We start from the raw sequence: 27,895 nt of genomic DNA, 5'->3' as shown, positions 1-27,895 counted from the left end.
TCCGTCATTGCCATGTTCTGTTCTTGGCTCATTCCAGTAGTCTCTCACCTTGCCTTCATCGGCGGGGGGTGTTAGAACATGAAGTCAAAGTGAGTGTTCTAGTGTGTCTAAAGTGAGTTTTATGTCTAGTCTTTGTGTAAGTGCCATGTGGCATATTGGGATATATCCCATATACATGTGACACTTAGAGTGTGTGTGCCTATCCTATAAAGGCATTGTACTTTCTAGTCTTAGACAATCAATCAACATCAAGCTCTCTTGGTCTACATGTGAGTACTCTTGGTTATCATTGTTTTGCACTTGTATTGTCATTTCATTTTCATTCCGTTCCGTTCCTGTGCCTTCATATGGTACTGTCAACTTTTTGTCGTTGACCATCATGACGACTCTATCTAGCAAAGCATAGTGGTGCTTGGGTAGCAATAGTCCATTTATGCCCCAAGATCAAATCTGCTTTCAACACATACTCAACCACAAAAACTTGCAAGTAAGGGGGTTAGTTTCAATATACATTGTATGCTCAAAGTACCCCAAACATGGTATCTTCAAGTCTTGTGTAAAGGAAATTTTTTCAGAATGAGCCTTGAGTGTTGGTTGACCTAACAAATCCCATGTTAGTCATGGATCAAGCTCTCCTAATGACAAGACATTTACCTACAGATCAACTAATCCTATACTAATCACAATGCTAAACTAAGGTGGATATAAATTAAAAAAACTTATAATGAGAGTGTGCTAATTAAGATGCACTCAAGTACAATTAGACACCAAGATGAATTAGCTTGGATACATTAAGAGGCTTGAGATAAGTGCAAGTGATATATTTGCATTGCTTGAAATGTCCCCTTTTTATATGAGGAGAGTACAACTTGGATTTTCTCTTGCATGTGGGATAGTTCTCACTTGGTGATGTGTCTACTCACACTCACTCCATACTTTCCTTGTGCTCTTTGTTGGCACCACATTTCTTAACACCCCCCCTTGGTGCCAAATATTTGGGCTGGTTGGATGTCGGTTACAAATCTTATTTGACTTTTTTTACTTTCTACATTCCCCTATGTGTTGTGAGCAACTTTGGCCCATGTTCTACTTTGGCACTTCCCCCCCTTAATGCTACTTTGGCTCCTAGTAGGTGAGGGATGAATTTCTAGCTTGGGTACATCATTGGTCCTAGAGGCTAGTTACAAGCACTTTTTGTAGTAGGAAGTAGGATTCTTTTTTTTGAAATAGATTTTTTGTTTAAGATGGATAGTGATGATAGCTTTTTTGTTGCTCAGTGTTAATGTTGACTCGATGCTTTTCATTTATGCACATCACACTCTCATACTCATTTGGTTGCAGTATTTTTACAATGATATATTTTTCTTCTTTAGTTTCAAAATTCCTCTTGCGTGCTCAGATTGGCCGCTTTTACAATCATGGTTGGTGTGCTTTGCTTGTTGCTGAAGCTGGTTTTGTTGCCTAAATATTCCCTTGTGTGGCTTGCTTTTTTAATTATCAAAGCTTACAATAACATGCATAGGAAACAACCCTTTTTAAACACCTCTGTTTCTTTTTTTTTCTTTTAAAAAATAAAATAAAATTACACACTAAGGTTTTATAACCTTATCGTTACCCTATGCAATCCTACTAGTTTTTTTGGTGTGTGTGGTGCCAGCTGATTCTATGGGTCGTCATCATCATCACATCAGTATCGTTTTCTCTCTCTCTCTCTCTCTCTCTCTCTCTCTCTCTCTCTCTCTCTCTCTCTCTATCATGATACGGCATGCCCATCCACAAATCTTTTAGAGCTATTCGTTGTGTTGGAGCTGTCTGCCTCTGCTCTTGGTGCGTTGCTCACAGGCGCCGATCCACGAATCTGTCTGCTACTCCTGCTATTCGTCTCCCCTACGCTGGTGACCCTTCTGTCTCTGCTTGTGCATGAAGCTTGACACTTTCTTCTATCGTCTGGTGCTAACTTCGTAGGCTCTTTTCTCTGTCCGCCGTGATCATCTCCCCCACAAAAAGTACGGTGTAGAGTTCTAGGCGCTGCTACTGCTGCTGACTTGAATATGTTGTGTAAAGCAGTCCTCCTCCTCTCTTCCCTTGACTATAGATACTCACACTCACATGGTGATGTGAGTGTGAGTATAATTCTCACTTGGTGATGTGTCTACTCACACTCACTCCATACTTTCCTTGTGCTCTTTGGCACCACATTTCTCAACATCCCATAACTCGAGGGTCATGAGATTGTGTTCTCGTGTTGGATGAAGTTGTGCTTGAACTGTCAATTTCTAATCCAACCATAATCCTAGGGATCTTTTCAGTAAGATATGCTCTCGATAGCTTATGACTTCTTCAGCCCACCACTGTGCTAGTTTAAATCCACCCTAGGTGCTCTCCTCCCTTTCTCGCTTGATAAACACTACTCTTACTACCAACAAGAGGAGAAAATGAGGGATAAAGAATTAATCTAGAACCTAATGAATCCACTGTCACCTACTTCAAACCTACATTAGGAGAGCTAGACCTAAGCTCTGATACCATGTTAAAATCATGGATCAATCTCTCCTAATGGCAAGACATTTACCTAAAGATCAACTAATCCTATACTAATCACAAAGCTAAACTAAGGTGGATAGAAATGAAAAAAACTCATTATGAGAGTGTGCTAATTAAGAGGCACTCAAGTACAATTAGACACCAAGATAATTAGCTTGGATACATAAAGAGACTTGAGATAAGAGCAAGTGATATATTTGCATTGCTTGAAATGTCTCCTTTTTATATGAGAAGAGTACAACTTGGCTTTTCTCTTTGCATGTGGGATGATTCTCACTTGGTGATGTGTCTACTCACACTCACTCCATACTTTCCTTGTGCTCTTTGGTACCACATTTCTCAACATCCCATAACTCGAGGGTCATGAGATTGTGTTCTCGTGTTGGATAAAGTTGTGCTTGAGCTGTCAATTTCTAATCCAGCCATAATCCTAGGGATCTTTTCAGTAAGATATGCTGGAAGTTCCAACTCCTCCAAGGTCTTTTCCTCCCCTAATAGCAATTGTACATTGCCTGCTGCAAGAGTGTTCAAGGTGATTGTTTGCGTGGATTCATCTATTAAATACAACGAGTCACGTATCCAAGTTCCACCAACAAGGATGACATCATACTCAAGGGAATTTAGGGTAACATGGAGTGCAAATTCCACATCTCCACCTATTGTTTGAGTATCATAGCTAAAGTAACCTGGAACTTCAATGCTTTGTCCCTTGGCTTCTCTTGCAAGACCATTGTCTGCAAGGATAAGTTTAGGTTGTCTCCTAATGACACCGAAGTGTCTATTGTCATGATGTTATGACAAGCTCGGGGGCTAATCAATGCACATTTGTGCTTAACATCATTGCCTATAGGGAAATCTAACCATACCATGATAGAGTCTTCTAGAGGAACCATGGATGTTCCATTTTTTATTTTAGCTTTAGATCTTATTTCTGGTTCATATTCCCATTCACTTTCATCCTCTATTTGGCTCTCATCTTTTTCAAAAGTACCCAATGTGTACACTAGCACACTTGGCCCTCTGACAATTCTTAATGAGGTCTGTTTGGAAACTTGTGAATCCGCACGGTCCTATTCTATGGAGTTCTTTATGTCTTGGTATAACACATGTTGAGCTCTTAAAGATGCAAGTGCTGATGTTATGTTGGCTTCACCATGAGAGAATAGCATTCCTCCAATTGTGGTCTTGAGAGACTGCTTTAATTTTGTAAGGGAATTATCGAATTCCTTGCGTGCTTTCTCAAGCACATAATTTGCGCAATCTGTCTCAAATGACTCTTGTGTAGAGAGTATGTCTTCCTCTTGAAAGGGGAAGTGGTACTCCTCTGGGCTTTGTATTTTGGTTGCTTTTTTAGGATTGGCATTATGAGGCTCAATCACAATTGGTGATCCTGTAAGACACTCAACCAAGCTAAGCATGCTCTCATGAGCTTGCTTTTTACGTTCCGCATATGTCATGTTATCAATTTGGGGTGGTTGGGTGGGTTCTAGTTTCTTGATCGGTCTATTAAAAGCACTGAGTGACGAATCAAGACTTGTTTTATCCTCACTAAGTGACGTACTAGAACTTGTTTCATTTTTTGACTTTCTTTGGAGTGTCAGTTTTTCATTATGCTTGCCCATGATGCGACGAGGTCAAATTTTCTTTTGGGCTTTTGTATCCTGTGTTGCACATATAGGTGTTGGTGTTTGTGTGGTGGCTTTTGAGGTGGGTGCTTTTGCATCATGTGTAGCTTTTGGCTCTTTTAGGTTTATGTCCCCTTTTGGTTTTATGTCCTCCACCACAGGCTCCTTTTCCTTGTCCTTTAATTTAACCTTGGTTTCGATAGTTTGTTGTCCCTTGTTTTTCTTGGGTTTAGAAGGTTTTGTTTTCTCTTTTGGGTTCTACTTTAAAGCATGTTCTTCTACCCATGTTGAGGTATTGTCTTTTGTATTCTTTTTTACCGTTTTTGTGCCTTGGCTTATAGGCGTGTAAGCACATTCAAGGGTACTGTGGACAATTGCCCATTTTGTACACTTAAGATGTTAAGAGTTGTATTTTATGAGACAAGTTGCATTGAAGCAACCCGTCTTGGACAATCTTGGAACATGTGATCAATGCCACATCATTCACACATGGGTCGCAAAGTGTCAGTGACTATGGGCACGGAAGTATTCCAAACTGTGTAGTCTACCACCTTGTGAGGTCCACGATAATATAAGCATTGAATTGTTCGATTAATTGCTTCCTGAGTAGTTTCTACCCTTTGGACTGTTTCTGTTTGGTGCATAAGAGATGGAGGTTTTGAGTCAATTGTGGATGAAGTGGGACACTTTTTCGTATCATGGTCAAAGGTTTTATAATATATGCAGTATAGAAAAGCAAGTGCCTTGTATGCACAATGGGGATTGGGATGATCGTAGTGATTGCACTCAACACAAGGCATTTCGTTCCTCACTTGTAGGGGCATTAAGGATGTTTGGTTTTGAAGGATCTCATCCTCTCTTAGAGATGTCGATTAAAGGCTTTTAAGCAAGACTGCATAGAATTCGGGGAAGGACAATTTCGAGATCGATCTTCCTTTTGCCATTGTTTCACTTGGTTTAGATGATGAACACCTCGTCGCATGATCATCTTCTAGCATGTTATCATCTAAACATATTGCTTCATTACAACATTGGTCGAATGTTTCCAGATTGGATACAATGATTAAGTTGTGTAAGCTGTCGTTCTTTAAGCCCATCATGAAACATCTCTTCAACTGAAAATTGTTTAATTTTTCCCCTGACTCACATTGTGAGTCTAAGAGTTTTATCCGTAGGTGTCATGAACCATAGAGCTTGATTTCCACATGTACATAGGGGCCCATGGGCAAAAGGAGAAAGTGACTATAAATAGGTCTTGGGGTACTTTGGTAGGACCTTTTGACACTTTTACTAATTTTGGTCATCTTGTACCTTTGGGCTCCATCTATGGAGATATGGCCTTCCATGGTCATCCTCTTGGTGAGAGGTTAAACACACTTAGGCTATTTGTGCATCTTCTCTTGCTACATGCACTTATAGATTTTCTCTCTTTCTTGTATATTCATGTGATGAGCCATTGGATCACTAATCTCATGATTAATGGATGCTAGATTCTTGCTTTGATGTGTTTGATTCCATATTTTACTCTAGATCCATTTCAGTAGGATAAAGCCTCTAATGAATTCATTTGGTTTATACTCAATTGAATAGAGTACTTTTGCTACACTCCACCGATCACCCTGTCTATAAAAGCCGTGGATGAAGGTTGTTTTCAAGGTTCTGAATTTGGTCTTGATTGCCAGCATCAATGATGAACATCGACTAGCCTTTCCCTCTAAGCATAGGTTCAACACATGTATCTTGGTGGGATAGTTAAGATTTCCAAAGGCTTTACATCTCTGTTCAAACATTTGAATGAATTGAACAGGGTTTGTTGTTTCGTCGTATTTGTCCATAATTTTGAAACTGTGTACGGTCGTATTTCTGTATGAGTCATTGAGGTCGTATGTGAGTGCTCTTGTTGGGAGAGACTCACTCAGTCCTTGTGATACCCCCCTTTCTTAGACTAGTCAGTATGTCCAAGGTGTGGGCATCCAAGAAAGGGTTGGTACCTATAGGATTTGTGGAGATGTTAGGTAAGGGACCAAAGCCCGATGGGTCGAAGTGACAGGGGGTGTAAAACCCGATGACATGCTTGTTATAGGCATGGCCAATGGCATGGGGAGGTGCATTTGCAGCATAGATCTTAATGACTCGAAGGTGTTAGCCATTGGGTTTAGTCTGTGTGTGATCCTTGGTAATCCCTCTATCATTGCCATGTTAGCCATTGGGTTTAGTCTGTGTGTGATCCTTGGTAATCCCTCTATCATTGCCATGTCGGATTGCCTAAATGCTCCTTAATGAGCAACACAATTTTTTCATTTTTACTTTTTATATTCTCTCACAGCCTGTTAACAACAGCCTCAAGAGGCTTGGCGTACTCTTCGTTAGGTCAAAAGAGTGTCCTTGTCTATTGATTGCATCCTTGTATCTCCCAATCCACTTCACCATGAAGAGACTATTTAGAATGCAGAATATATTCACCTTGTGGCGTAATGCTTCATCCAGTCTTCATTGCCTTCCTTTTCCCTCTGAGGTACATTAGTGATTAGTCGGTCATCCTCCTCATTGCTCCACAATCGTGGCATGGAAGGATCAATGCAAGATAGATGTTTTGAGATATACACAAGAGACTCTTGCATCAACCATCGCTCTGCCCTACTTGCTTCTGACCTTTCTCTTTGTCTCACAAAGTCCTTTAAGGTTTTCATAAACCTTTCAAGAAAAAGCACACTTAGGCTATTTGTGCATCTTCTCTTGCTACATGCACTTATAGATTTTCTCTCTTTCTTGTATATTCATGTGATGAGCCATTGGATCACTAATCTCATGATTAATGGTTGCTAGATTCTTGCTTTGATGTGTTTGATTCCATATTTTACTCTAGATCCATTTCATTTGGTATCAGAGCCTTGATTTTGATCCATTTTCAAGGTTTTGGGCATGAGATTAGTCATTTTCTTGATAATTTTTTGAATTTTCTCTTGATTTCTTGGAGTTTTGGCTTAATCTTGCTTAATTTTTGCTTAATCTTTGGAGATTAGTGGAGGGGAAGCATCATTTCATGTGATTTCATGTGATTTCATGGAGATTTAGCTCATTTGGACCTAATTTGGGTACTCTGGACCAAATTTTTGGGGCAGGGTACAAAAATTGAGGAAAATTTGAATTAATCATCTTTTAATCTCTCTGTTAATCATGTTTATCTTTTGTGCTTCTTTTCCAAGCTTTCCATAGCCATTACTTCTCCTCTTTGCCCCGTTTTGCTTCCATTTGCTAGGGCTTTTGTTGAGCTTGAGGAGAGGAACACATAGAGTACCAATTTACATGCAAATTTCTGAAAATTTCTGAAATTTTTTTTTCCTCTTCCTTTCCTTTGCTCCAAACCCTAATCTCTCTCACATAGCTCACCATTGTCCATCTCCACTCACTCTACATGGCTGAAAGAGTATTCTATGGCTAATGAGGGCTAGATTTGGAGATTATTTTCGTTTTTTTCTACTCATGGGAAGGCATTGAGCGCCGTTTTTCAGCCCTTCCTCACGGCCAAAAATCATACAAGGGAGAGTCCATTACACTTCATTACTTCCATGTGGTTGTTAGCTAAGGTGTTTGGCCTCTTTTTGGTGGATTTTGGAGAGTTTTTCATGGCTATTGGAGAGGGAGAAGAGGAGGTATGAGCAGCCCACAGAAATTACGAAAATCTTCAAGCATTGGACTAATTGAATGCTCCATCAAGCAAATTTCCAACCATTGAAGCTTCCGGCATGCCATTGGTGAGTTGCTATGACCATTTCCTCAAGCAATGGTGATTATTCTTCATGCCATGGTCTATTAGGGTTATTCATGAGGGAAACCCTAATTTACAGAAATTCAACACTCATACATAACTCATAATCATTTGGAAAGTGGTTACATACTCTCATTGCTCACATTTCTTGTTAATCACACTCATTTGGATGCAATGGGCCATTGGAGAGACACATGGAACATTAATTGATGAATCTATGCATAAATGGAAGAGGGAATGCATTTGCCTTGATGCATTGATTGAACCCCATACATGGAATGGATGTTGGTTCATAATATGAAGGCTTTTGCCATGAGCATGATGCTTCTATGCATGGGAATGATGCTAGTGAGCATTGGAAAAGCTTGATTGATGATTGGAATCAATTGGCAATACTACATTCAAATGCAATGGATGCCCTTGGATGCCATTTGATGCCAATTACTTATAAGCAATGCTCATGGGATTGATACCAAGTGGATTTTGATACCATTGGTTTATGGTATTACTTGATTTGTGCTTGTTGATGATTGATGTTGGATTTGTGGATGAATGGTGGACACTTGGAGCTATGAGGATAAGCATGATGTCACTTTTGGATTCATGGCGGATGCTAGGAGGCCTTCTATGCGGGAGATGAAGCCTACTACATTCCAAGCGGGTTCTTCTCAATTGGATGGAAAGCAACATGCACCTACATTCAGACATGAGGAGTCAAATTTTGGGGATCCAAGGAGAGTACCTTTGAAACCCAAAGCAAATCAGTTCTCCATGCTTGAAGAGGAGGTGTATGATATGGATGATGTGGTTGAGCTTGATTGGGAACATATGTCATTCATTGAGAGACAAAGAGAAGCTCATGATAGGTGGATGGAAATGCCAAATTTCCTCAAGAGGGAGTACAAAGATTTTGCACAATTCCTTGGATCTTTTGTGCAAATGCAAAAGCACAAGCCCTCGCACCATCATGAGAATGCATCGTCAACCGTGTCAAAGGATGTAAAGGACAAGATTTCACTCTCTAAGTTCAAGGGTGATGGTTCAGCCCCACATGAGTTGGAAGAATGGATGAATAAGTTGGATACATACTTTCAGCTCTATCCGAAGAATGAAAGGGATAAAGTGCATTTTGCATCCTTGCATTTGGAAGACTATGCACATCAATGGTGGAGACATATGCTCAAGGAAGGAGTTATGCCACATACTTGGGAAGAACTCAAGCGTGAAATGAATTTGACATTTGTGTCGCCTTTGGTTCTTGACCGATACTATGAAGAATGGTATGAACTCACACAAAAGGGCATGTCGGTTAGGGAGTACATCAAGAGGTTCATGAAGCTCTCTATGTTCGTGGATGGACTCAATGAAGGCATGCGATTGAAGAAGTTTGTGCATGGTCTAGATTCATACATCAAAGCGGATGTCTCGGCACAAAGACCAAGCACTATCAAAGAGGCTATGAGATTGGCGGAGCTATATGAGCCAAAGTATAAGAGGGTTCAGTCCAATGTACCTTTTCATAAGCCATTTCACACTTCTTCAAATGTGGAGAGAAGTCTACCTTCTTCTACATCCACTTACACTTCCGAATTCCATACATCTTTTGGAAGTGGACAGTCCACAAGTGGAGTTCATAATGATGCTAAGAAGAGCAATGGGTTTGTCAAGGAGTCTCCTCAACCATTCATGAAGACTCAACGGATGGATGATCCTAAGATTGAGGAATTGAGGAGCAAAGGCCTATGTTTTAAATGCAAAGAGAAATGGTCACCCGGGCACATTTGCAAATCAAAGAAAGTGGTGGCTACTATGATCATTATGGATGCGGATTACGATTCCAAGTCATCTCATGATGTGAAAGAGTTTGATGATTGCAGCAAGGAGACACATGAAGTAGACTTGGAGGGTCATTCTTTTGTCAACAAAGAAGAGGATGAGTTTCCTTTCGACCCCGGTGGAAGGGATCATGCATGCATTTTGGAGGGTCATTCTTTTGTCAAAGAAGAGGATGAGTTTCCTTTCGACCCCGGTGGAAGGGATCATGCATGCATTTTGAGGAACAATATGCCAAAATAGAGTGCTAACCATATTTATAGAAAATTACAGCAAGGAGATGGTGAAGAATTTCCTCATTATAAGCTTCGGAATGGTCTACTATGGCACAAGGATAAGGTGTATTTGGTTCCAACCTCATCCTACATATTCCAAGTTGGCACATAGATACTATGGACCATATTTGGTAGTCAAGAAAGTGGGAGATTTGGCTTATAAGCTTGACCTACCTCCTTCTACAAGGATTCATAATATGTTTCATGTATCCAATCTTAAGAGGTTTGTGGGATCTCTTCCTCAAGAGATTGAAGAGTTACCACCGATGGATGAAGAGGGAGAGATTATCTATGAGCCGGAGAGGATTGTGGACAAGAGGACAAGGGTTTTGAGGAACCGGAACATTGATGAATTCCTTGTGAAATGGAAGCGCTTGCCCATAGATGAGGCTACTTGGCAATCAATGGAGTATGTTTAACAACATGGTTTACTTGATGGAAGTATTCCTTGATCAAGTGGCATGATTATTATGTGAAGAACGGGCATATCACGAGGTTTTATGTGTGCTGTAATTTCTGGACAGCTTTGGTTGGATCTATTGTTGGGGTTACCAATCTGCTCCAACACACTTGGAAGATCATTTGGTTTGATGACACATATGTGGGACCTTTTTGCGTGCGGCTACGCATCATTTGTAGCTCATTTTTATGGAGGTTTCATGAAGAATTTCAAGGGAAGCTTCATCGACAACATGGCTGCCATAACAGTCCTACATGCTATTTTTGGAGAAGGAGTTTGCCGGCTTCACTACATTTGGTTTCCCTATTCCAAATGTATTCAAGGCGCATTTTTGAAGACCTCTCTACTTCCCATGGGTTTACATTGAGTTTGCGATTCAATTGTAAATATCTTGTATGATTTTGAGGACAAAATCTTTGGGAAGGGATGGTTTGTCATGAACCATAGAGCTTGATTTCCACATGTACATAGGGGCCCATGGGCAAAAGGAGAAAGTGACTATAAATAGGTCTTGGGGTACTTTGGTAGGACCTTTTGACACTTTTACTAATTTTGGTCATCTTGTACCTTTGGGCTCCATCTATGGAGATATGGCCTTCCATGGTCATCCTCTTGGTGAGAGGTTAAACACACTTAGGCTATTTGTGCATCTTCTCTTGCTACATGCACTTATAGATTTTCTCTCTTTCTTGTATATTCATGTGATGAGCCATTGGATCACTAATCTCATGATTAATGGATGCTAGATTCTTGCTTTGATGTGTTTGATTCCATATTTTACTCTAGATCCATTTCAGTAGGATAAAGCCTCTAATGAACTCATTTGGTTTATGCTCAATTGAATAGAGTACTTTTGCTACACTCCACCGATCACCCTGTCTATAAAAGCCGTGGATGAAGGTTGTTTTCAAGGTTCTGAATTTGGTCTTGATTGCCAGCATCAATGATGAACATCGACTAGCCTTTCCCTCTAAGCATAGGTTCAACACATGTATCTTGGTGGGATAGTTAAGATTTCCAAAGGCTTTACATCTCTGTTCAAACATTTGAATGAATTGAACAGGGTTTGTTGTTTCGTCGTATTTGTCCATAATTTTGAAACTGTGTATGGTCGTATTTCTGTATGAGTCATTGAGGTCGTATGTGAGTGCTCTTGTTGGGAGAGACTCACTCAGTCCTTGTGATACCCCCCTTTCTTAGACTAGTCAGTATGTCCAAGGTGTGGGCATCCAAGAAAGGGTTGGTACCTATAGGATTTGTGGAGATGTTAGGTAAGGGACCAAAGCCCGATGGGTCGAAGTGACAGGGGGTGTAAAACCCGATGACATGCTTGTTATAGGCATGGCCAATGGCATGGGGAGGTGCATTTGCAGCATAGATCTTAATGACTCGAAGGTGTTAGCCATTGGGTTTAGTCTGTGTGTGATCCTTGGTAATCCCTCTATCATTGCCATGTTAGCCATTGGGTTTAGTCTGTGTGTGATCCTTGGTAATCCCTCTATCATTGCCATGTCGGATTGCCTAAATGCTCCTTAATGAGCAACACAATTTTTTCATTTTTACTTTTTATATTCTCTCACAGCCTGTTAACAACAGCCTCAAGAGGCTTGGCGTACTCTTCGTTAGGTCAAAAGAGTGTCCTTGTCTATTGATTGCATCCTTGTATCTCCCAATCCACTTCACCATGAAGAGACTATTTAGAATGCAGAATATATTCACCTTGTGGCGTAATGCTTCATCCAGTCTTCATTGCCTTCCTTTTCCCTCTGAGGTACATTAGTGATTAGTCGGTCATCCTCCTCATTGCTCCACAATCGTGGCATGGAAGGATCAATGCAAGATAGATGTTTTGAGATATACACAAGAGACTCTTGCATCAACCATCGCTCTGCCCTACTTGCTTCTGACCTTTCTCTTTGTCTCACAAAGTCCTTTAAGGTTTTCATAAACCTTTCAAGAAAAAGCATCCATCGAATATGAACAACACCACACAACGCCACTTCATCAACCAAATGCACCACAAGATGCAATTGGCTAGTGAGAAATGTTCTAGGAAAGTTGTCATCGATCATACACACTACCTCAATAGCATTGAGACGAGCCATCTCAATAGATGTAGGATCTATTTCTTTTAAGGATATGTACCTACATACATAGCAATTATGTGTACTATTTACTAATACATAACTTGTGAGTGCATGAGAATTCCAAATAAGCAATATAACTTAGTGAATTGAAGAGAAGATTCATACCTCACCAAGCTTCCCATTTTGTAAATAGCCTCTCTCACCTTCCTGTCTCCACAACCAACTATAGAAAGCATAGAAAAAAATGGAAGTTAGTATATGAGCTTACAAATTATGTACCACAAAGAGAAAATGAATAAGCGAATATTTATATACCTGTAATATCTTGTGCCAATCATGTGTCTTGAGGCCATATGTTCCTCTCCTTTATTTTTGGTCTTTGTGAAGGCACCCTTCAATGAATGCATTACTCCCGTTGGTGTACAAAAAGAGACAATCACACTTTTCACCTTATTATGCTCCCTCTTGGTTAATACCCATGGTGCCTTTGGTAGGACTATTTTGCACTCGCACTTTCAATTGTCCATGAACTTTGAAGGCGTCCAATGTTTTGTAAGTCATCCCTTACACCCTTTGTATCTCTTTTATCAATTAAATGGTCCCAAATATTTTTTGCCACATTCTTGAAGATATCCATGGGATCTAAGAGATGATTGATCTTCATGTCACACCAATATGGAAGTTAAAAGAAGATTGAGTGTCTAGACATCCCATTTGGTGGTGGATTGGGAGTGCTTCTCCATGCCTCAAACCAATCTTTACGTCTCATCAAAAGTGGTGAGACATCATGTGGCACATACTTGGGATGTGAAGGAGGGAGAAATCGATGATGTTTGTCATGCACCACCTTCTTAAGTGTAGAGGGTCTTTTCAAAACAAGTGATGGTTTGCAAATCAAACATGCATGATGTCCGGAGGTTGCCAAAACTATTTTAAAATTGAGATGATTGAGATAATAAACTTAAAGTTTAAAGGCTAAAGACTTAGGCATATAAGGTTCAAGTAGGTACCTGAGCACTCCGAGAACCCGAGATAGTCATGCATCATCCAAAGCAAAACTCCTTTCACCTCCACCTCATGCCTATTTATTGGTCTTAAAAAATCATTTACTTTGATACCTCGCCATAGTTTCTCAAGCTCCTCAATCAAAGGCTCGAGGTACACATCCATGTTCGCTACCTTATACTTGCCTGGTCATGAGTTCTGCAATCCCCTTACACTTAAACATGTGTTGGATGTGAGAAATGATAGGGAAGTGTCTCAAAACCTTTTGTGGAACTTTATCTCCTTGAAAATCATCCCTATAGTAGCTCTCCGCACATTCTAGACATTGTGTTACATTTTTATTAACCCCTCTAAATAGGATGCAATCGTTGGGACATGCATGTATTTTTGTGTAATCCATACCTAGCATAGAGAGCATTTAACGACACCCATCTCCTGAGTTCGGTAATAGATTTTGAGGGGGGAGAATCTTCTTAAGAAGCCTACAACATAACATAAGAAATAAGATGTCAAAATATTAGCAAGGAGAGTATATAAAACATGAAATATTTTCTATTTGGGAGAATAGAATGAGGCAGTCTTATCGAAGAAGACTTGTGACACTTGCATCACTCCATATAAGTTGTTTGCAAGTTCAATAGCTCTAAGTTTTCTCGCAGTGTGGAGTACGAGCATCCCTCATACAAAGGGGTGCTTAACTCTCTATGCAAGGTTTCCTCCTCTTGTGACATTGGAGCTTGCTCACTATCATCTATGACCGAAGAGGCAGATCAAGCTTTTGCTAATAGGAGAGCAAATATCAAGAGAGCAGCAAAAAATAACTTGGAGAAGCCTAGCGTTTGCATGGTTGAGGAGTGGAGGCATGTATGCATCTTCGTGAGAAAGCACCCAGGTTTTCAACAAGCGGGGTGGTGAGTGCTTCTCAACTACGGAAGTGAGGGGCCTCGTACTTCGGCTCCAGCGGGAAATCCTCCTTTTTTGCTCGTTTTGTAAGTAATCATTTCTTCTCTTCTTTCATTTCGTTTTGTACTATATTGTTTTCTTGAAATAATTATATATTTTCTTAATTATTTTTTGTAGAGGGAGGTTGTTGGGTGTGACCCAACAAAGGAGGAGTATGACTATGGGTATAGAGCCCCCCATCCACAATTGTGGGCATGGATGCGTACACGAGGCGTACGCTTGGATGAGTCCGTTTTGGGGACTCAAGCAGATGAGGTAAGTGAGCGTAACCATTCTCTTTTCTATGTCTAATTGTATTTTAATGCTCTTGCTTACCTTAGTACGCTTGATGACATGTATGTAGGATGAAAGGGAAGATGAAGAGGAGGATCCTGATTATTAGCATGAAGCAAGTGAAGAGGATGAGGAAGACGATGATGATGATCACTCAAAATCCGATGAGGATTCCAGTTAGACACCTCTTCATTGTAAAAACTTTATGTATATATGGCCAAAGTCCTAACAATTTTTGAAATATAATAATTTTTTGGGCTCAATTGCATTCTCCACAATGTGTGTGCTTCTTATATCTATGTTTGTGTTATAAATCTAAAATGGTGACCCTATTTTAATATTGAAAAAAGATCTGGGGTAGACTGAGGAGTCCTATGCAAACTCCCCAATCTGCCCCAACTCTTTTTTTACTATGCAGAGCTTTCACTGCTCAAGGTGAAAATAATAGCGAAATGTTGCTGCTTCAGCAGAGCGATTTTTCGCTGTTATTTTTGCTTCTTAGACAAACCCGTACAGCAAAAATAGCAGTGTTTCTATCAGTAAAAATGGCCCGACATCTACCTAACCTTCTAGTTATAAAAATGTTGCTATTTTCACTACTAGAAAATCATTCTATTGTAGTGAGACTTGATAAATTTTATGCATAGTGGGGCATTGATGATTTTGGCAACTGTCCTGCATATTGGTCCAACACAATATCCTATAACTTCTACTTTACTTCCAGTGTTTCCAAGAAGAGTGACCATTCTAGGGAGTGATACGAGAAAGAAACTTTCCCATTAGGTGTGGCCTCCCTATTGATTATGGTTTTGATCACATTTTCAACAAGTTAAGGGCTAAAACGGGTCATAGCTTCTGAGCTCAAGAGACCTTCTTCTTGCCTTTTTTCTTCGTCGAGTGCCTCCGGAAGCTTTTCGATCTGAGGATCCATATTAGAAACCAATTATGTCAGGCTTTCATGGGCATTCCTTCCCTTGTATCTCTATTTTATTTTCTTTCTGAAATTGGCCAGCTTGAAAATTTTTGAGTTTGGTGTTTTGCTAGTGGCAGCGAATATCTAAAGATATTCATGCCAAAAAAAGGTTAGCCATTATTAGTAAAATTATGTTTGAAGATGGTTCAAAGAGGTATGTAGAGTAAGGATTAAGTGCATGGGAACCATTTGTGAATCATAGAGTAAAGTTTAAGTGCATGGGAACCATTTGTGAAGAATTCTAGTGACGTGAAAAATCAGCCTTTTTTTCATGGCCATGAATATCTAAGATACTCATGCCTAGAAAATGTTAGTGTTTATCATTGAGAATTTGTTAGGATGAGCTTTGAGAACTACATATAATTAATAGAAATCATGTTAGTTTAGCACAATTTCTTTGACTTTCATGGCCGTGAATATCAAGAGATATTCACACCAAATAAATGGTTATCAAAAGATTTGATGCATTTTTTATTACAATGGTTATGTCTATGGAGGAGTGAAGTTAAAAATAGATGCAATGTTGGATTTTTTTTAGGTGTAAAAAAGAAAGGTGAAGTTAGAGTTGTAGGAGATGATAGGTGTCTTTCTTGATAGTTCTTGATGAGGTCAGCTGGCATGAAAAACTAGTTAGGGTTTTTCATGGGCATGAATATTAGAGATATTCACACCAAAACTTGGGTGATGAAATCATCAAGAATACATTTTGGGGGTGCTATTGGTCTTTAGGGTGATTTCCCTTTCATGTGAGATGGCTAATTTAGTGTGATAAACCAGTCTAGTTTTCCATGGTCGTGAAAAACTAGACTGGTTATTCATAGCCTAGATCCTTGACACATGATTCTAGTTTAGCAAAAATGTGTAGTAGAGATCTCAAGTTCAGACTTTAAAAAACATAGTGTTTTAGGTTTGAGTGCATGTATAGCCAGATCAAACCCTTTTAGGGTTTTTTTAGAGAGAAAATCATGACATAGTGATATCTCATAACTTCGTGTGGTTTTCTTAATCATCACTGATACACAAAGGGAGGAGAAAGCATGGTTAGAAATTTTTGTGGAGTATCATTGATACACAAGGGAGGAGAAACCATGGCTAGAAAGTTGTGCGGTGAGAGTAGATAATACACCGACTCTCATAGTAGAATAAATAACTCACATAGAGGACACCTTGGACAGCCCATAGCTTTCAACGTGTAACACAAGGCAAATAGAAACCCCTACCTTGAAGACTAATTTATGGAAGGAAATTGCAAAAGTAGGAAATAACAAAGTCGTTGGTGTAGGTGACACAAGAGGCACAAATGGAAAATAAGAGAAAAACATAGGTTAAGAAAGAGGACGTGTAGTTTTTAAATATCAGTAAAATGAGTGCGAAGTATGGATGACTAACTCATAAAAAGGGGTGGCCTACATGTGTGAACCGATGCGTGTTTAAACCATTTCATGTGTGAAAAACATTTTTTAGGCCTTGAAAACCCTCATGGTCATGAAATAGTGAGATTTCCATGTTAGAAATTTTCATTTTAATTTTCTTTTGACTAGATGTAAAACCTTCTCACACCCTCCTAGTGTCTAAATAATACACATACATATGACATTGGGGATATGGGCATATGGTTCTAAAGTCTAAAGGCTTGAATTGGCACAAGGTTTATGGGCATGACCACATCTGTAGGATATCCAAAGTTTGTGTGGATGGGATCTTAGATTGCATTCCATTTAATGTAACTTTTGGATTAGGTGGATATGATTATCTCTTGATCGCTTTTGATTACTTTTATAGCTAGCCTATAAATAAGTTGGCATCCAATTAATATTTATAAGCCTTTCTTCGCTCTCTACATGGTCATTATGGTGAGCTCTTGATTAATCATGTGTGCTTAACCCTAGCCACTCTTTATTAATATTCATATATACTTAATTAGGATCTACTTAAGCCACCATGAATTCTAACATGGTATTAGAGCCTTGTTCTTCATTTCCTAATCTTTATCTAATCATTTCTCAGCACCATTGATAGGCTTGATTAGTATTTGATCACCAAAACCCTAAAATTTAGCTTTGTGGGACTCTATCCCCTGTCTCAATGAAGTATTGATACCTCTCCACACACAACTCCTTTGATCAAGCTATCACTTAGGGAATCTTATCCACTCAAGATCACATCGGACTATAGCCCCAATGTTAGAAAAAAACAAATGAAGAGGGCATTGATGGTGGATGATTAAAATGTGTGTGTTTTTTGGGCAAAACACTCCAACATGCCAAACGAAGCAAAATTGGAGTAATTCCGTGAGTGTTGAGGGGTTTTTAGAATGTGGTGGTGATGTTTGTCTGATGATTATGGTCTATAGCATATCGGCTCCAGCTTTCTGTAGCCCCTAAAGAGATAGGTTTTTATAATACATTAGTCTTACACTAATAAATATAATGGGAAAAAACCTAAACTATTTCTTAGTTATTTGTGTAGAAACATTAAGTACAATGTGTGTGTGTGTGTGTGTGTGTGTGTGTGTGTGTGTAGATATATATATATATATATATATACACACACACACACACACACACACACACACACAGAGAGAAGAAGAAAAATAATAATGGCTTCTTGTTCCTCTTGTTCTTATTTTTCACTTGTGTGTATGACGAAGGGAACTTCTTCATTCTTTTTATTCTTGTTCATGTATGAAGAAAATTATCTTATTCTTCTTCTTATTCTTCACATGCAAGTAGAAAAACAAAGAAGTGTGCCTTATTATTTCTTGGAAAACAAAACATGTTCCTTATTTCTTTTATTATTCTTCTTCACATACATGTGAAGAAGAAAACAAGGAGCTAAAAGCATGGACACTTTACAATGTCAACTTCAATAGAAGCATGTTTGTTTGTTTGTGTGTGTGTGTGTACGTACACGCTTGCACATGTGTGCATGTGTGCGTGGGCACCCTACACATGTGTTTGCATGTGCACACATGTGTTGGGTGGGGGGGCACCCCATATGTGCACACACCCTCATTCAAAAAATTTAGGTTTGAATTGTTTGAAAGTATTGTTGAGAGAGATTTCTTTAATTTTATGATTTCATGGTGGGTGAGTTTAAGTTGGTAAGAAATTTCTAGAAGGTCTCGAGTAGTAGATGATACCAAAAACCCTATAAAATCTTGTGATTGGTAATAAACTTATAAGATATAGTTTTTGGATGAGAAGATCTAAAGTTTGTCTTGTTATTTCTAAGCTAAGCTCATGACATTTAGCACGACTACACTATAGAAAATGTTTTAGTCTAAGAAGAAAATGGAACTCAAAAGATACTACTAATACATTACACATCTTGATAAAGATAAAGAACAATCACATGAACATAAAAATAATAAATATATAGGATTATTGTCCTATAATTGAGTGTTATCCATGTATCTTCCTCATACAATTGAATCTACAAGAGCATAACATGCATTTCAATTACAATGTACTTGAGGAATTCCATGTTAGCATTCCACACCATGCCCACATACATGCATAGTATTTTTTGAAATCCTTAGCTCTACTATTTCTTCTCTAATGTACATGAAGTCTTTTTATGCAAAGGGTTTCCTCGAAAAGCTTTTAACCAACTTCTAACTAGTTGTTCATGATTACTTTCACTTCTCCCGCATCCCAATTCACATGAAATAGGGGCAAGTGTACACTATTTCTTCAGTTAATGGTTGTACTTGAAATAGATAATCTTCTAACTAGCTATTAATGATTACTACTTTCACTTCTCTCACATCCCAATTCACATAAAATAGGGGCAAGTGCATACTAGTTCTTTAATTAATGGTTGTACTTGAAATATAGAATCTTAGAGCTAGTAGGCTAATGAAGTCTTGGATTCTATATTAGAACTTGGAAACAAAGACCTTCAACATCCATAGAGTATTTTCACTTAAAGCTATGTTGACCTAGAAAAAAAAGACCTTTGATGATAATGACGTTAACAATTACTTTTAAGAACATAGTACAAGAAGATAGCTATACTCATCTCTTATCATTTTTGTCTTTTGTTTGGAGCATGTGGAGTAGCCAAAATTAATGCAATTTTGAAGCACTATACAATGCCTTTATTGTCCATAATATGGTTGTTTACCATATTATGGACAATGGGCATTGGTTGGTACCGATGTGTACACTTAATCCTTTCTAGAAACTTGTGTGTGTGGGCGGCACGCACACATGGACACGTACACGTGCATGTGTGCATGAGAAGAGAGAGAGAGAGAGGTATGAAGGACAATTTTGTAGATAATGCCTTTGATTACAAAAGCTTGGGAGCTCCATAAGCTTATTCAAAGGTGCTCATTGAACTATTGAGATTGGTTTTTGGATATGGATGTCTTTAGGTGGATCACTCTAAAACACATCGAATGTGTAACTCATCCATTTCTTGAAATGCAGTTTACTTTTTGAAGCCTTTGGCTATAATTGTAGAAACCATATATTAAACTTGTGAGTACTAGGAAGTAGTGGCAACATTTCCATATGGAATAGATGAGAGAGAGAATCATGGAGACCAATAGAGACAATTTGTAGCCATCTTTGGTTCGGATTGTTAAGGCAATTTTATCACAAGCAAAAATTATGGTGGTGGTTCACATTATAAAAAGATGTAAAGCGAAGAAGCAAGACAAGGAGAAAAACCAGGCTGGCTGTATGGGCCCAATCCAAGCACTGAGCATGGCATTTTTATAATACATTGATTAATACATTAATTAATACATTAGTGTTACACTAATAAATCTAATAGGAAAAAACCTAAATTATTTCTTAGTTATTTGTGTAGAAATGTTAAGTACAATGTGTGTGTGTGTGTGTGTGTGTGTGTGTGTGTGTGTGTGTGTCACAGAGAGAGAGAGAGAGAGAGAGAGAGAGAGAGAGAGAGAGAGAGAGAGAGAGAGAGAGAGAGAGAAGACTAATGGCTTCTTCTTCCTCTTGTTCTTATTTTTCACTTATGTAAGAAGAGAACTTCTTCATTCGCCTTAATTCTCGTTTGTGTATGAAGGAAAAGAGCTTCTTCTTATTATTATTCTACGCAAAAACAAAGAAGCATGCCTTGTTATTTATTTTCCTCTTTGTCTTTGTCTTTGCATGCATGTGAAGAAGAAGAGGAGGAAAACAAAATGTTCCCTTTTTTCTTATTCTTCTTCTTCTCACATACATGTGAAGAAGAAAACAAGGAGCCAAAAGCATGGATAGTTTTTATATTAAGTATGTTAACTTCAATATAAGTATGTTTGTTTGTGTGTGTGTGTGTGTGTGTGCATGCACGCACGTGAACATGTGTGTGCATGTGTACATGTGCACGTATGTGTGTGTGTGTGCGTGGGCACCCTACACATGTGTTTGTGTGTGTGTGTGTTTATGTGTGTGTGTGTGTGTGTGTGTGTGTGTGGGCACGCCACATGCACATGCACCCTCATTCAAAAAATTGTAGGCTTGAATGGCTTGAAAGTATTCTTGACATAGATTGCTTTAATTTTAATATTTCATGGTGTGTGAGTTTGAGTTGGTAAGAAATTTCTAGATGGTGTCGAATAGTAGATGATGTCAAAAACCCTATAAAATCTTGTAATTGGTAATAAATTTACAAGAGATATTTTTTGATGAGAAGATCTAAAGTTTGTCTTCTTATTTCTAAGGCAAGTTCATGGCATTTAGTATCCAATATATAGGATTATCATCGTAGTATTCTCAAGTTTGTGAATGTTAATTAAATGCTATCCATATATCTTCCTCATACAATTGAATCTACAAAGAGCATAATATGCATTTCAGCCACAATGTACTTGAGAAATTCTATGTTGATATTCCACACCATGCCCACATACATGCATAGTCCCTTAGCTCTACTATTTCTTCTCTAATGTACATGAAGTCTTTTTATGCAAAGTGTCGCCTCGAAAAACTTTTGACCAACTTCTAATTAGCTAGTTGTTCATGATTACTTTCACTTCTCCCGCATCCCAATTCACATAAAATAGGGGCAAGTGTGTAGTACTATTTCTTTAGTTAATGGTTTTACTTGAAATATAGAATCTTCTAACTAGCTGTTGGTGACTACTTTCACTTCTCTCACATCCCAATTCACAACATAAAATAGGGCCACGTGTATACTTAATGGTTGCACTTGAAATATAGAATCTTAGAGCTAGTAGGCTAATAAAGTCTTGGTCTTATACTAGAACTTGGAAACAAAGACCTTCAACATCCATAGAGTATTTTAACTTAAAGTTACATAGACCAAGAAAAAAAAAGAGTACATTAACAATTACTTTCAAGAACATGGTTACAAGATAGATATACTCATCTCTTATCCTTTTTATCTTTTGTTCGAAGCATGTGGAATAGAAAATTTTGATGCAAATTTGAAGCACAATACAATCCCTCTTCTATTGCCCATAATATGGTTGTTTACCATATTATAGACAATGGGCATTGGTTGGTACCGATGTACACTTAGTCCTTTCTAGAGAGAGAGAGAGAGTGCGAGAGAGAGATGAAGGACAATTTGATGCAAAAGTTGGTATTACAACTCACATAGGTTGTAGAAAAGGGCTACTATTGTGTGTGGCAAGTCTTAAAAAAAGAGACATGAAGGGAAATTTTGTCGATAATACCTTTGATTACAAAAGCTTGGGAAGTTCCATAAACTTATTTAAAGGTGCTCATCGAACTACTGGGATTGGTTTTTGGATATGGATGTCTTTAGGTAGATCACTCCAGCACACATCGAATGTGTAGCTCATCCATTTCTTGAAATGCACTATGCATTATGAAGCCTTTGGCTATAATCGCGGAAATGATATATTGAACTTGTGAATACTATGACATAGTGGCAACATTTGCATATGGCATAGATGAGAGTGAGAATCATGGAGAGCAATAGAGACAATTTGTAGCCATCTTTGGTTCGGATTGTTGAGGCAATTTTATGATCAGCAGAAATTGGAGTGGAGGATGGTGGTGGTTCTTCAGAGTATGGAGCCTGGTGGGGGGGGGGGGGGTACAAAACAACAAGTTAATGAATGAGTATGCTTGACATTAGGGTAGGTGTGGAGGTCACATATGGGGGTTGGGCCCATGTAGGCACTTATAAGAAAACACATGTAAGGGGCGGGGCTTACTTTGGGACATTGATAAATAATAGATGGAATTAAATTACGATTTAGGATGGGGTGGTTCACCTGAAAAAGAGCTCGGTGTTTCGCAAGGGCGCCCAAGGGAGAGGGCGGCAAGCAGTGTTTGCTTTCATTAGTGTAGCGAAGAAGCAAGACGAGGAGCAAAACCAGGCTGGCCGTATGGGCCCAATTGAGGCACTGAGCATGGAAGTAATAAGCCATTATGCCCGTTACCCAAGCTGCTAATATCAACAGCGCTATGGCCATCTCGTGCCTTTGCAGCAGCAGCAGCAGCAGCACAGGGTAACCAGCGGCGCATTGCCTATGTTGCTCCGTGATGGATATAATGCAAGCCACCAAAATGGGTATGGAAAGCAACAAACTTAAAAAATTGAGGAAGGCAAGCACCGGAGCCTCGAATTCCAAACTAGGAGCATTAGCCCTCCTCCTCCTAGTAAACATGATCCTCTCTCAGCCACCAGTCTGTCTCAGCTGTTTCCCCTCCTCTCTCACTTTATATATCGTCTCCGAAACCTTTAGAAGTAAGCTAAGGCTAAAGTTTGAATATTATGCTAGGCATAAGGGATTTATTTCAATTGGACTCAATAATAATAATAATAATAATAATAATGTGTGGCGGCGTTGTTGACGCGGTGGCTGCAAGCAAAGCTTCTTGCTCTATTTTCACGTTTTCCAAAAGCCCTTCCCCCCCCCCACAACAGAACTTTAGCACGTACGAATGGGTTACCCATGTCGGTGTGAGCCCCTCCACAAGTGTACAAATTCTTACCCTTGTCGTGTGAACACAGTAGATAAAATTGCCTTTTCACCATGGGAGAGAGGGTACACTCCTTTGGGATGGCCTACATCATATAGCCCAAGAGGCTAGGCTTCATTTTTTCTTCTTCTTCTTCTTTTAATGGCATTTTGAACTTCTTTTCTTTTCCCTTTTTTACCACCAAGAATTTCCCAAACCTATCAAAATATACAACAAATTTATTGAATAGTATATGTAAGTTTTATTTTATGTTTTTAAAGACAAAGTTGCCTCTCAAAAACTTGCTTTTGAGACGTGCACCTTTGCACTTCAAAACTAGCTAACAAGACTAAGCGTTTTTTATTGTTTTAGTTTTTCTTTTGGGGGTGGGGAAGATTTCAAAAAATGTGCCTACACTTCAAAACCAAAACGTCCAAAAATGGACATGACTGCCATTAAAAATCAAGCCTCAGATTGAACCCAAGATCTCTAGGGCTACACTCATCCTCTTCTACCAACTCTCACTAGTTGAGCTACTGCCGTGGTGCAAATATCCATTTCCTGTTAATTTCAAGCCTTCCTCAAAAAAAAATCAAGCCTTGGAAAGTTTCCAAAACCCTCATCAACAAAAAGGCAACTTATGTCACTCATTGAATTGCCAATCAAGTTAACAAGTAATGCACTTGTTTATTGGAAATGTTTTCTTATAGCTCACAAAAAAGAAGCATGAGCACTTTATCATGTTAAGTTCTTAAGATGGTCTTATATGCATGTATAATCATGCACCTTAATTTTTTGGGAGGTTCACTTCAATATGCTAATATTTTATCAAATTTATATTTTCTCTTTTACAGCTAACAAGTGTGTTATTATGAATTCCCTTCAAGACTTACTACGAAAAGTGTGTTATTTCCCTTCAAGACTTACTACGAAAAGTATAGCTCAAAATTGCCACATCAAATGTAGCCTTTCTTTGTTTATTTTTTGAGAACACAACACCACATCAACTTTATGTACCAATTGAGACACATGGGACAAATTCCACCCTAGTTGAGGTGAACACCATGCATTGCATGATATGAGCAAGTTGCTATTTTTTCTTATAGGTTTTATAAGTTTTTGTGTTGCCACCATAAGAATTCTTGGGTTTTATAAGTTCTTGTGTTGCCACCATAAGAATTCCATTATCAACAGATATTAAAAAAATGTGTGCAATGGTGCATGCGTTGAAGAAAAGCAAACAAGAGCTTTTAATTTAAAAAAATGTCTATGATATATAAGAAAGTGTATATAAACAAAATCTTTTGTGCATTATAATATAAGAAAGTGTGTATAATGTAACATAAGAAAGTGGGTAAACAAATCTTGTTGCACATCATGATTTACAAAAGAGATTTTTTTCAGTAAAGGTAGCTTCTGATGATAGGCGTTCAAAGGTATCATGTTCCTCTTTCTATGAGGAGCATTATAATATTGAGTTCAACAAAGAAAAAACTCAGATCACAGATCTCTAACTTAAAGATGAGCACATGTAAAAATTTTGAGGATAAAAAAGAAAGGTAACCACAAAAATAAATTGATATTTTACTAAGATTGCTTAAGAATAATGGTTCGTGTTATAGTTTAGTGTAGTTGCGTATGCGTGCAAAATCCTTTTTTCTCTCAATCGTATATACTACTCCAAAAGGAAAATTTATAGCATGTCATTTTCATTACAAAATGGTTTGCTTTTGCAATCAAAGGGACTATCTGTTCCAAAGAAGATTCCGTTTGAAAACATAGGTGGGACTTTCTCTGTCTGTGTTCCAAAGAAGATTCCTTTTGAAAACATAGTTGGGACTCTCTCTCTCTCTCTCTCTCTCTCTCTCTCTCTCTCTCTCTCTCTCTCTCTCTCTCTCTCTCTCTCTCTCTCTCACACACACACACACACATACACGCACGCACGTAGATATGGAGATATCAAAGACTAAGGCACATACTAAAATCCATTCGAATAAAATAGAATTCAAAACATGATGCATGGTAATAGTTGATAAATTGTTAATTCTTAAAATTATTTTCATTAAACTATTAAATGTTTAGACTTCTTTTTCTAGATTCATTTTGTGATTTATTGCTATCTCTTTTTTCTTCTCAAAGTCTTTTCTACCACTTGTATAAATTCAACAAGGAACCATCCCAACAAGATTAATACTTACAAATGCAAGCATGGCTTACCTCTAGGTATAGATCTACTACTATGGCTAAACATTATACAAAACATAATAAATGCTTTCTAAAACTATAATGCAATATAGCATACATTGACCCATATCATAGTAGAGAGTTAAAAGCTAGAGAATTTTAGTCCACAAGTTGCTTCTTTCACACATGGTCTCCATAACTATCCCACTCTCTTCCTTGTGCCTTGACTTAATATACCTCTTAATAGACCTTAGTGTCCCTATTTTTCTTTTCCATTAAAAATAGCATTGCCATGTTGTGAAGCTTACACCTAAATCATTTTATAAAGGCTCTTACTATGTTGTATGTGACTACACACACAAAACTTGTTCTTCCAATAGTCTCCATCTCAAGAGACACATCTAAGACATCTCAACTCTCTTAATTTGACCACCAATCAAACTTATTTATAAATATTAAATCAAGAACTTAAAAGTACGAACATATATATATTTTAATTCAATGAGAACATTGGAAAGTGTAGGATCTTTAATCAAGATGTATAAATGAAAATGGTAGTGCCTCTTAATTTAAAAAATACATTTTTTTAAATTACTAATTAAACATTGGAAAGTGCAAGCTCTTCAATCAAGACATTTAAATGAAAATGGCACTGCCTCTTTTTTTTAAGTACATGTTTTATTTTTTATTACTAATTAAAAATAAATAAATAAATCAGCACACAACCAAGATCCTTAATAATGGATTGGCTCCAAAGAAACTAGGGGATAGTTTGACTCAAAAGGGTCCCATCTCATCGCTAACCCACTTTCTTACTCACCATTGGGTGGGGCCCTAAAAAACTCTTTTTGTGTTTCTTTCTCAAAAGACACTTTATATTCCTCAAATCATCCCCCATTCCATACCTATACAATATCCTTTGCTCTACATTCACACTATAGGTTCAATAGTTTTTTCCTCTCCACACAAGGTGGCTCATCCTACATTTGTCTTTCCATAATATTTCATACTCATCTTCACAATGGCTTCAACTTTCGATCAATGTCAACCAAAGGATTACGTCAACGACTACATTAAGTTATTTCACTAAAGACATGCTCAAAAAATGGCTTTCATCAAAACCACTTAGCTTTCAAATCGGAATACTTACTCAATGTAACCACCTAAGTTTGCCTCAAAAACACTTAGACATTAAAAATATATCATGATTTTGTTCAAACTTGGTACTCCAATATAATAACTTAAATTTCATGATCTAACTTAAGCTACCATCTAAATAACTTAAGCAATGAAATAATACCACTTAAACTACCGTATGAATAACTTAGACAATGAAAAACTATAAGGATCGTTCAAACTTCGCAATACTCCTATTCATAAGGATTGTTAACAAAAACCATAATGTATTTGAAAATTTTAAAATACTACTAATCTTTATACCATAATATATTTTAAAGTTTTGAAATACTACTAATCTTTATACTATAATATATTTGGATCAACATTTGTACCATTAACCACTTAGATTTCTATTAAAATCACTTAATGTAACCACCTAAGTTTGCATTGAAAACACTTAAACATTGAAAATATATCAGGATTATTCAAACTTGATACTCCATTATAATAACTTAGACAAAGTTCATGATCTATTTAGAAGCAGTTACATGTTTGAGTCAACATACCACTTACATTACCATCTAAATAACTCAAACAATGAAAAAATGCCACTTAAGTTACAATCTAAGTCAAAGTACCACACTTATGAATAACTTAGACAATGAAAAACTATAAGGATAATCCAAACTTAGCAATTCTACTATTCATAAGGATTGTTCAAAAAATCCACAAAGTACTCGAAAGTTTTGAAATAATACTACTCTTTATACCATAATATATTTGAATCAACATTTATACCACTAAATATTTTAAATATGTAGACATTGAAAACCTTTTAGAAGTGGTGGTGTTAAGAAACAATATAAATTAAA

General features: G+C 37.8%; 1 long non-coding RNA gene across 1 annotated transcript; it reads right to left on the bottom strand.

The window, feature by feature from the left end:
• Positions 1 to 22,337: 22,337 nt before the first annotated feature.
• LOC147634349 (uncharacterized) lies at positions 22,338 to 23,471 on the bottom strand. The gene is made up of 2 exons (XR_015266888.1): positions 23,030 to 23,471; positions 22,338 to 22,830 (listed from the first exon to the last, which is right to left on the bottom strand). It is a non-coding gene; the product is annotated as an uncharacterized LOC147634349 (long non-coding RNA).
• Positions 23,472 to 27,895: the final 4,424 nt, after the last annotated feature.

This window comes from Cibotium barometz, chromosome 11, assembly GCF_041138505.1.
Source record: "Cibotium barometz isolate CiBa-2024 chromosome 11, ASM4113850v1, whole genome shotgun sequence".
Classification (NCBI taxonomy): domain Eukaryota; kingdom Viridiplantae; phylum Streptophyta; class Polypodiopsida; order Cyatheales; family Cibotiaceae; genus Cibotium; species Cibotium barometz.
This window is presented reverse-complemented; position numbering and strand designations above follow the sequence as displayed.